At 49.5% G+C, this 8810-nt stretch overlaps 1 protein-coding gene across 2 annotated transcripts in view; it reads left to right on the top strand.

Moving 5' to 3' along the window:
* The first annotated feature begins 3377 nt into the window (after positions 1-3377).
* LOC101603274 (epoxide hydrolase 1) overlaps positions 3378-8810 on the top strand; it is a 39123-nt gene continuing 33690 nt past the window's right edge. Inside the window, exon 1 of one of the 2 annotated variants that reach the window (XM_045141471.1) lies at positions 3378-3466. The gene's annotated coding sequence lies outside the window, so the exon portion shown is untranslated. Of the gene's footprint in view, positions 3510-8810 lie in introns of both variants that reach the window. The other variant, XM_045141470.1, reaches the window with a different exon arrangement.

The raw sequence follows: 8810 nt of genomic DNA, 5'->3' as shown, positions 1-8810 counted from the left end.
GAAGTTTCCACTGCGTCCTAACAACACCTGCATGGAAACCAAGACTTAACTAGTGGACCTTGACGGCGTGGGGGTGGAGGGCCATTTAAGATTAAATCTATTTTAGCCGGCCACTCTAAACGTTTATGTAGAGGAACAGCCTGTGTTCTGTTTCATTTTATTTTGTTTTTACAAGGCAGAGTCTCACTCTCACTCAGGCTGACCTGAAGCGCACTCTGTGGCCCCAGGCTGGCCTCGAGCTCACAGTGCTACCCCTACATCAGCTTCCACAGTGCTGCGATTAAAGGTGTGTGCCACTATACCATGCTTTGCTTTTATTTATTTTATCTTATTTTTTTCTGATTTTTCAAGGTAGGGTCTCACTCTACCCCAGGCTGATCTGGAATTCACTATTTAGTTTCAGGATGGCTTTGAACTCACATCGATCCTCTTCTGCCTCCCAAGCATCTGACTTTTTTTTTTTTTAAATATAATATATTCTGGAAGTCAAAATAAGCAGTGAAAATGTGTCTAAATGTATTCCTGCTCAGTTGGGCTCTGTTTCATTTATTAATTGCCTACGTGTAAGCTGACCTTTGAAATACTTTACACTACTTTAGTGTTCATGTTTGGTGAATGTCAGCCAAAAGGGGATGTGGACCCAGGACTGAGGTGCAAGGCTGCCTTTCTGCTGTGGTTTTGTTTTGAAATTTTGAAGGAAAAAAAAAAAAAATCTTTGGTGAGATGTCGCTCACATACCATAAAACTCCCTCTCATTTGCTGTTCTGGGGCTACAACCTAGGCCCTGGCTCTTGCTAGACAAACACCCCACCGCTGAGCCACATTGCAGCCCCTAATGCTGTGGGTTCGGTCTGTTCGGCACATTCACAGGGTGCTGCATCCATCACTAACGACCGAGTGTTTTCATCCTCCCTGCAGCATTTGGAGAAACAAATTTGAGTGCTTCCGTGAGTGGCTGGAGGCAGAGCTTCTGTGGGTACAGTTGGGAGGGGGTTAGGGAAATTACCTGGACTGCTGGCCTTGAAGGACAACAGATGTGAGAGACAGATGTAGAAGGGCATACCCCTGAGGGACCCAAGGATTCCATGTTTGGATTAAGGATGGAAGATATCCTGTCCCAAGGTTCCAAGAAGCAAAGGACTAGAGGTGGGGAAGAGCTGAATGTGTTCAGTGGCCAGAAACTGCCCCTCAGTTAGACGGAGAAATGTTGAGCCAACAGGCCACTGAAGGGGCATTGAAGGGGCCAAGGGTGGGAGGTAATAGGTGGGCACCTTATCCTTAAAATGCAAGTTCAAGCGATAGAAGTGTGAACCCTGCAGCAAGTCCTCTGGGACGTTGCACTGTGGTGCGCTGAGGCACTCTGATGGTGGCGTGAGGTCTCAAGAGAGCAGGATGGATAATGACAGGGGACTGAGCAGGCTTGCTAATTAATGGAAGGCATCTGCGGATTAGCCAGAAGACAAGACTCTGTCCCCTCTGTAAGGAAAGTGTAAGAGGAAAGCAAAAAGAGAACACCGGACTTGATCTCTACAGACAGGACTGTTTTATTTAGAGAAAACAGCGAGGGGCTGAAACACCGGGTCAGGCTGGGGTGCAAGCTTATAGGGAGGATCCTAAGAAAAACAGACTGCACCAGCTGCAGTTGATAAGAAAACTGTAGTTGTGTGTGTCCTTGTTCAAAATCTAAGGGAGGACACTCAGATGGTCTCTAGTCCTTCAAGGCCATCTAGGCCAAGGGGAGTACATCAGTCAGGGAAAGGTGCCAAGCCAAATGCCTCTGTCCTTTCTTTTATTGCCTGCAAGCTTTAGGGATAGTCATTAACTGTTTAGTTTAGTTTAGTTTAGTTCAGGGAAGGCTATTAACCCTTCACCCTCCTCCTGGCGCTGGATTCTATATGGCACCATGCATTCTACACTTGTTTAAAAACAAACTTGTTTACAATTTTCTGTCTTTATATATGTACTTCCTTCTTTTTCATTTTTATTTATTTTTTGTTTTTTTGGTTTTTCTAGGTAGGGTCTCACTCTAGCCCAGGCTGACCTGTAATTCACTATGTAGTCTCAGGGTGGCCTCAAACTCACAGTGATCCTCCTCCCTCCGCCTCCAGAGTGCTGGGATTAAAGGCACGCCCCAAAACGCCCGGCTCATTTTTATTTATTAAAAAAATATTTTTTGGTTTTTCAAGGTAGGGTCTCCCTCTAGTCCAGACTGACCTGAAATTCACTATGTAGTCTCAGAGTGGCCTTGAACTCATGGTGATCCTTCTACGTCTGCCTGCCAAGTGCTGGGATTAAAGGCATGCACCACCATGCTAAAATTATATTATTCATTTATTTATTTGAGAGATAGATAGAGAGATAAGAATGGGCAAGCCAGGGCTTTCAACTACTGCAAATGAGCTCCAGATCCATGCACCATCTTGTGCACTGGTTTATGTGGGTCCTCAGGAATTGAACCTGGGTGCTTTGGCTTTGCAAGCAAGTGCCTTAACCACTAAGCCATCTCTCCAGCCCCCCTTTATTTTTTATTCTTTTTTCATACTTCCTTCTTCTCCCCCCCCTTTTTTTTTTAAAATTTATTTATGTGAGAGCGACAGACACAGAGAGAAAGACAGACAGAGGGAGAGAGAGGGAATGGGCGCGCCAGGGCTTCCAGCCTCTGCAAACGAACTCCAGACACGTGCGCCCCCTTGTGCATCTGGCTAACGTGGGACCTGGGGAACCGAGCCTCGAACCGGGGTCCTTAGGCTTCACAGGCAAGCGCTTAACCGCTAAGCCATCTCTCCAGCCCTTTTTTCCCCTTTCTTCCCTTTTTTGAGGTAGAGGGTTTCACTCTGGCCTAGGCTGACCTGGAATTCACTGTGTAGTCTCCGGGTGCCCTCAAACTCCACTGGATCCTCCTACCTCTGCCTCCCGGGTGCTGGGATTAAAGGAGTGCGCACGGCTATGTTGAGTTTTTTTATTTGTATTATTTTCTGGGGTTGGAACCTAGGGCCTTGGGCCATGCTATACCACTGAGCTGCACTCTCAGACTTGGTCACAGGAATGCACCAAGCGAACCAACGCTTGGGTATGGTTACCACAATCTGTGGCTGGAAAGGGTGAGGTGAAGAGAGCACCACAGGCCAGTGAGGGCTTTTGTGTTCAGCTTCGGCGGGCAGCCAGCTTTAAAGCCAGGTCCCAGCAGAAGAGGAGGGCTTGACTGGGCCTCAGCGATGCGCTGAATAGGGGGAGGAGCTTCAAGGGAGGGTGTGGCTCCGATGGGGCGTGGCCTCAGGAGGACGTGACTCTGCGGGCGGGGCTCCGAGGAGGGGCGTGGTCACAGAGGGCGTGGCTCTGAGAAGGGGCGTGGCTCGGAGGGGCGGGGCGGCCTCTACCAGGCGGCCCAGGTTTCCTCAGACTGCGCAGGAGGCGCTGGGGAGCTCAGGCGCCGCACGCGTACCGCCGCGGGAGCGCGAGCCGGACCGTAAGCTCCCGGGGACCGCGGCGGCCGCGCCGTCCCGCCCAGGGTGAGGCTGGCTCCGCAGCTCCGGCCGCCCTGCCCACGGCGGTCGGGAGTCCGCGGGACCGTGCGCGCGGCCCGAGAGCCCCCGGGCGGAGCTCGCCCTCCGGGCCCCGCGCTGCGCGGAGGGCTGGGGGCGGGCGGTAGGGATGACAGCGGCGCGCCCGGGTCTTCCAGAGCCCTCGGCCCCGTCCCCCGCTGGTGCGGGCTCGCTGGGAAGCTTGGCCTTCAGGCTTCGGACTCGCCCCGGGCCCTGTGAGGCCGAGGGGCGGGGGCCTAAGCAATCCTAGCAAAGACTAATTTTAACTTTTTCCGCCTCCCCCCTGCCTCCGGCTGTTCATACTTTTGGGGGTCTGCTCTGGGCCTGGAAGATGGGCGCCCCTCTCCCAGCCGATGCGCGGTGGGGTGGGGTGGGGTTGGCTGCAGGTAAGGTAAGGGGCACCCTTGCATTAGCAGGTCGACCCCAGGACAGGGCCCGTGGGGAAACTCAGCAGCTGTGAGCAAGATTGTTGAGCAAGACATCGGGGGTTGGGGGGGGGGGTTTCTGATTTTGTTTCTTCTGCCACTTGGCAGACTCCTCTAGCTTGAGCGTGATCTTTGGGTGGCACGGTGCCCCAGTTTTCCACTGTGATAGTGGCCTCCTCCACCAGTAGGAGCCTTTCACTTGTTCTGGCATTGCTGAGTGGGGGGGAGGAGAGAAAAATCAGGGAGTGTTCAGCAAACAATTTTCCATTCCCAAATATCCCCATGAGGAAGGCCACGTGATGATTTTCCGTGTCCCTGAGGAGGTGGGGACATTGGCACTGTGCTCAGGGACTGAGGATGAATGTTCAGACACTGCCCTAGGCCCTGGGGCGTGCCAGGGAATGGGCCTTCATGGGATTGGCAGGACTTTCTGGAGAAGGCAGTCAACAAAATCCAAGGCCCTGATTTGGACCTGCAAAATAAATTTTTAAAAAATACAACTTTGTTGAGCTGGGCTTGGTGGCACACGCTTTTAATCCCTGCACTCGGGAGGCAGAGGTAGGAGGATTGCTGTGAGCTTGAAGCCACCCTGAGACTCCTTAGTGAATTCCAGGTCAGCTTGGGCTAGAGTGAGACCCTACCTCCAAAAAAAAAAAAAAAAAAACCCCAAAACAAAAAAGCCCCCCCCCCCAACCCAAGTTTGTAAAGTATAAATTATTGTAGAAGATGAAGTGCTGTGGAGAGTGGAGGTTATTAAAGAAAGAAAGGGAGTGTTGGATGGAAAGAGAAGACTTCATATTTGAACACACCTGAGGTGGGCTGGAGAGATGGCTCAGAGGTTAAAGACCAGAGCTTGTTTGAATACACCTGAGGAGTTAGGAAGCTACTCTGTGGCTGACTATACCAGGCTGAGAGGAGAGTGCAGAGTAAGGTCCTGAGCTAGGCACGTGCCTGGTATGGATGATTATGTCCCAAGTTTTCAGGCTGAGGAATAGTGACTAATCTGTCATTGAGAGGGCCCCAAGCTTTCTGCTGCCCACAATTCCAGGAAAAAGACCACAAGTAATAATAGCTCAAAGAGGCAGTCCCTGTGAGCCTCAACACCATATCAAACCCCTCCCTCCTTCTTTGGACATCACCTCCCTTTTTTTTAGTAGTGGTAAAAATGTAAATTTATTAAAAGTGAGAGTAGGGGGCTGGAGAGATGGCTTAGCCCTTAAGGTGCTTACCTGCGAAGCCTTAGTACCCAGGTTCAATTCTCCAGGTCCCATGTAAGCCAGATGCATGTGGTGGCACATGCGTCTGGAGTTTGTTTGCAGTGGCTAGAAGCAGCCCCCTCTAATAAATAAATAACAATAAGTCAGAAAAAAATTTTAAAATGAGAGTAAAGGCATGGGATACACAACACACACAACTGGCACCCACAAAAAGCCCCTATCACCATGGGTAGTGCTCCTCCTGTCCACAGTGAATCTGCATGCCCAGGCATAGTCCCCGCTCACCTGATGCCTCCACTGTTTGTTTCTGGAATTTTGGCCCAGGCCCAAGATGTGAAGGGTAGAGGCTGTTCAGACTCCATTTCTCAATTCTTGTGTGGATAGAGCCAAAACCACAGGAGCACAGCCTGGCTGTGGGGAGAGGGGACCCGGGGGCTAAGGTCCGGGGTAGAGGCAGGTGGGGCACTGTTGAATCCTGCTGGCCTCCTGTGGTCACTTGTGGGTGGTCCTCACCCCAGGCTGGTATCAAGGTCTCAAATGGACTGTGTGTAAGGGAGGAGGCACCCCAGCAGACACATCCCCCCCAGCGCTCCCAGTGTGAACCAAAGCTTTGCCAGGAACCCAGACATACCTTCTGCAGGGACTGGATTGTAGTGACACTCAGAAAAGGCTGTGTGGATCCTATCCTTGCTTACATAATAACCAAACCCACCCTGTACAAACAAGTTCAAAGGAGCAGTTTCCCTGGCTTTCATGGTTTATTGACTTTCCTGGTGGAAGTCGGCCCATCCTTTCTCCCCAGAGAACAGCAGGTTTTCACTCTCACAACAGCAGCCACTATATTCCTTCTCATGTTTCACAGGACTGCAGTGCCATCTTGTCTCTTGGTCCACTGCCTGTCCCTTTGCTGCCAGTTGGGTGGGCCCCAGTGCAAAGCCACACCCTATATACTCTCCAGTTCTCATCTGAGAGGCTTGCTTTAGGGGGAAAAGTGCTCTTTTCTCTGAGCTAAAGAGACTTACCAGAAAATTCTCTTGCTGACCCATAAACAAAAAGTAAGCCCTGGGGCTGGAGAGATGGCTCAGTGGTTAAGGCTGGTTTGCAAAGCCTGATGGTCTGGGTTTGATTCCTCAGTACCCACATGAAGCCAGATGCACAAAGTGGCACATGCAGTGGCAAGATTTTGTTTCTCTCTCCCCTCCTCCCTCCCTCCCTCCCTCCCTCCCTCCCTCCCTCCCTCCCTCCCTCTTTCCTTGTAAATAAAAATACTTTTTGAAAAAGCAAGCTCTGTTTCTGGATCAGAAGCAGCAGCTTTTGCTGCCTTTATTTAGCATTTGAGAGGTCAGTGAATAGTTGACTGAGTAAGAACATCTCTTTGGCACTTACTGGCTGGGTTAACTTGAGTAAACATCCTCTCTGAACTTTGAATGCTCTTTCATTTTATTTTATTTTTTAATGCGAGAGAGATTGGCATGCCAGAGCCTTAACCTCTGCAAATGAACTCCAAACATGTGTGCCGCCTTGTGCACATGCGCCACCTGTGTGCATGTGTCTGTCACCTTGAGCATCTGGCTTACATGGGTTCTGAGGAGTTGAACCTGGGTCCTTAGGCTTTGCAGACAAGTGCCTTAACCACTCTATCCAACCCCAAATGCTCGTTTAAACAGAAAAGGGGACTGGAGAGATGGCTTAGCCATTAAGGCACTTATCTACAAAGCCTAAGGATCCAAGTTTGATTCCCCAGTACCTACCTCAAGCCAAATGCACAAGGTGGCACATGCATCTGGAGTTCCATTTGCAGCAGCTGGAGGCCCTGGTGTGCATGTTCTCTCTGTCTCCTTTCTCTGCTTGCAAATAAATAAATTAAGTAATTTAAAACTTCAAACAGAAAAGACACAAGGTCATGATTCATGAGCTGGTCTGTCAGCAGCAGCAGGGAAGATGGCTCAACATTGCTGGCTCTGCGGCCTGAGGAATTCTTCCCAGAGCCCTGGACGTAGTATGTGGAGATGCAGCCTGGATCTTGACTTACAATGTAGAAAGGAATTTTAGGATGAGTCATTGTGAAGCAAAGCTAGAGCTTATTCATTTGGGAGACTAAGAAAATGGCTTAGCAGTTAAAGTGCTTGCCTTGTAAGTGTGATGCCCCAGCTAGCAGGGAGTTAAACAAGGACCTGAGGGGAAATAAACCTGGATGAGAGACAAGACAGACACAAAGAAGGAGACCAAGTCTAGAGTCTGATCAAGGTCTCAGATTTATTCAGGCAAGCACAAGCTTATATACAGAAAATAAAACTTTCTCAAAACAGTGCCTTCATTTCTGAAGTCTGCTCCACCAGGGCCGTTAATGCCTTTGTGTCTAAAGTCTGCTTTACCAAGGCCGTACGATAAGGCCTCTGTACCTGGAGATCCAAGACCAGCTGCAGTTCCCACGGTCAAAGAGCACCTACGGCTCCCAACAGTGTGAGGACCGAGTTTGGATGCTCAGCACCTACTTAGATGTTAGGAGAAGCAAAGATGGGATCCTCAGGACAAGATAGAGTAGATTAACTGGATCAGCGAGCCCCGGCTTAGGTGAGAGGACTTGCCTCAGTAAAATAAAGAGAAGAACTGTCAGGAGAGACACCTGACATCAACTTCTGGCTTCCATACACATACACATTCCCCCACACACATGTGCCTACACACATACACATTCCCACACACACACACATGTGCTCACACAGAAAATGTATTTAACATAGATTTAAATGGCAGGAGCAGGAGAGAGAAGCACTTAAGAAAAAGTTGTTAGCTTATACTGGGAAGACACGAACAAATATCTGTCCATCCTAGATAGGGTACCAATGACAAAGAAATGATTTCACCCAAATACAACTTGATGAACTGGTGAGTTTATTGGCTTGCAGAAGCACAGGTGAGGGGTTACTTACAGGAACGTGAACGTCTCAGAAACAGCTACAGGGCTGGAGAGATGGCTTAGCGGTTAAGCCACTTGCCTATTAAAACCTAAGGACCCTGGTTCAATTCCCCAATACCTACATAAGCAAGGTGGTGCATGCATTTGGAATTTGTTTGCAGTGGCTGAAGGACCTGGCTTGCCTTTGCTTGCTCACTCTCTCTTTCTCTCTCTCAAATACATAAAATTAAATAAAAAAAATAGCTGCATCACTGAACAGTCCTGCCTGCTCATAGCTAAAGACCTCACAAAGCTTCACCATGGAGATCCCTTCAGTTAGACTTGCGTCTACTATATACTTTACTCCCCCCACCCCCACACATACATGTGGCTGGGTGGGGGCCATAAAAAGGAGCTGGGCTGGAGAAATGGCTTAGTGGTTAAGGCGCTTGCCTGCAAAGCCAAAGGACCTAAGTTTGACTCCCCAGGACCCATGTAAGCCAGATGCACAAGGGGCCTGGAGGCCCTGGCATACCCATTCTCTCTCTCTCTACCTGTCTATTTCTCTGTCAAATAAATTAAAAAAAAAGTAGGAGCTATAGTCCCAGGTAAGGGTCTAATGGCTCTTCTTCCCCTCTTTCTAGAGAGTATTACTAGCTCTATTATTGTAAGCCTAACTATCCCTGTGGTGGTCTGATAAGGTTATTTCTGGTAGTGATGAGATGAT

This window comes from Jaculus jaculus, chromosome 1 (genome assembly GCF_020740685.1).
Source record: "Jaculus jaculus isolate mJacJac1 chromosome 1, mJacJac1.mat.Y.cur, whole genome shotgun sequence".
NCBI classification, from domain to species: Eukaryota; Metazoa; Chordata; class Mammalia; order Rodentia; family Dipodidae; genus Jaculus; species Jaculus jaculus.
Note: the sequence above shows the minus strand (reverse complement) of the source record. Positions and strands in the feature narration are given on the sequence as shown.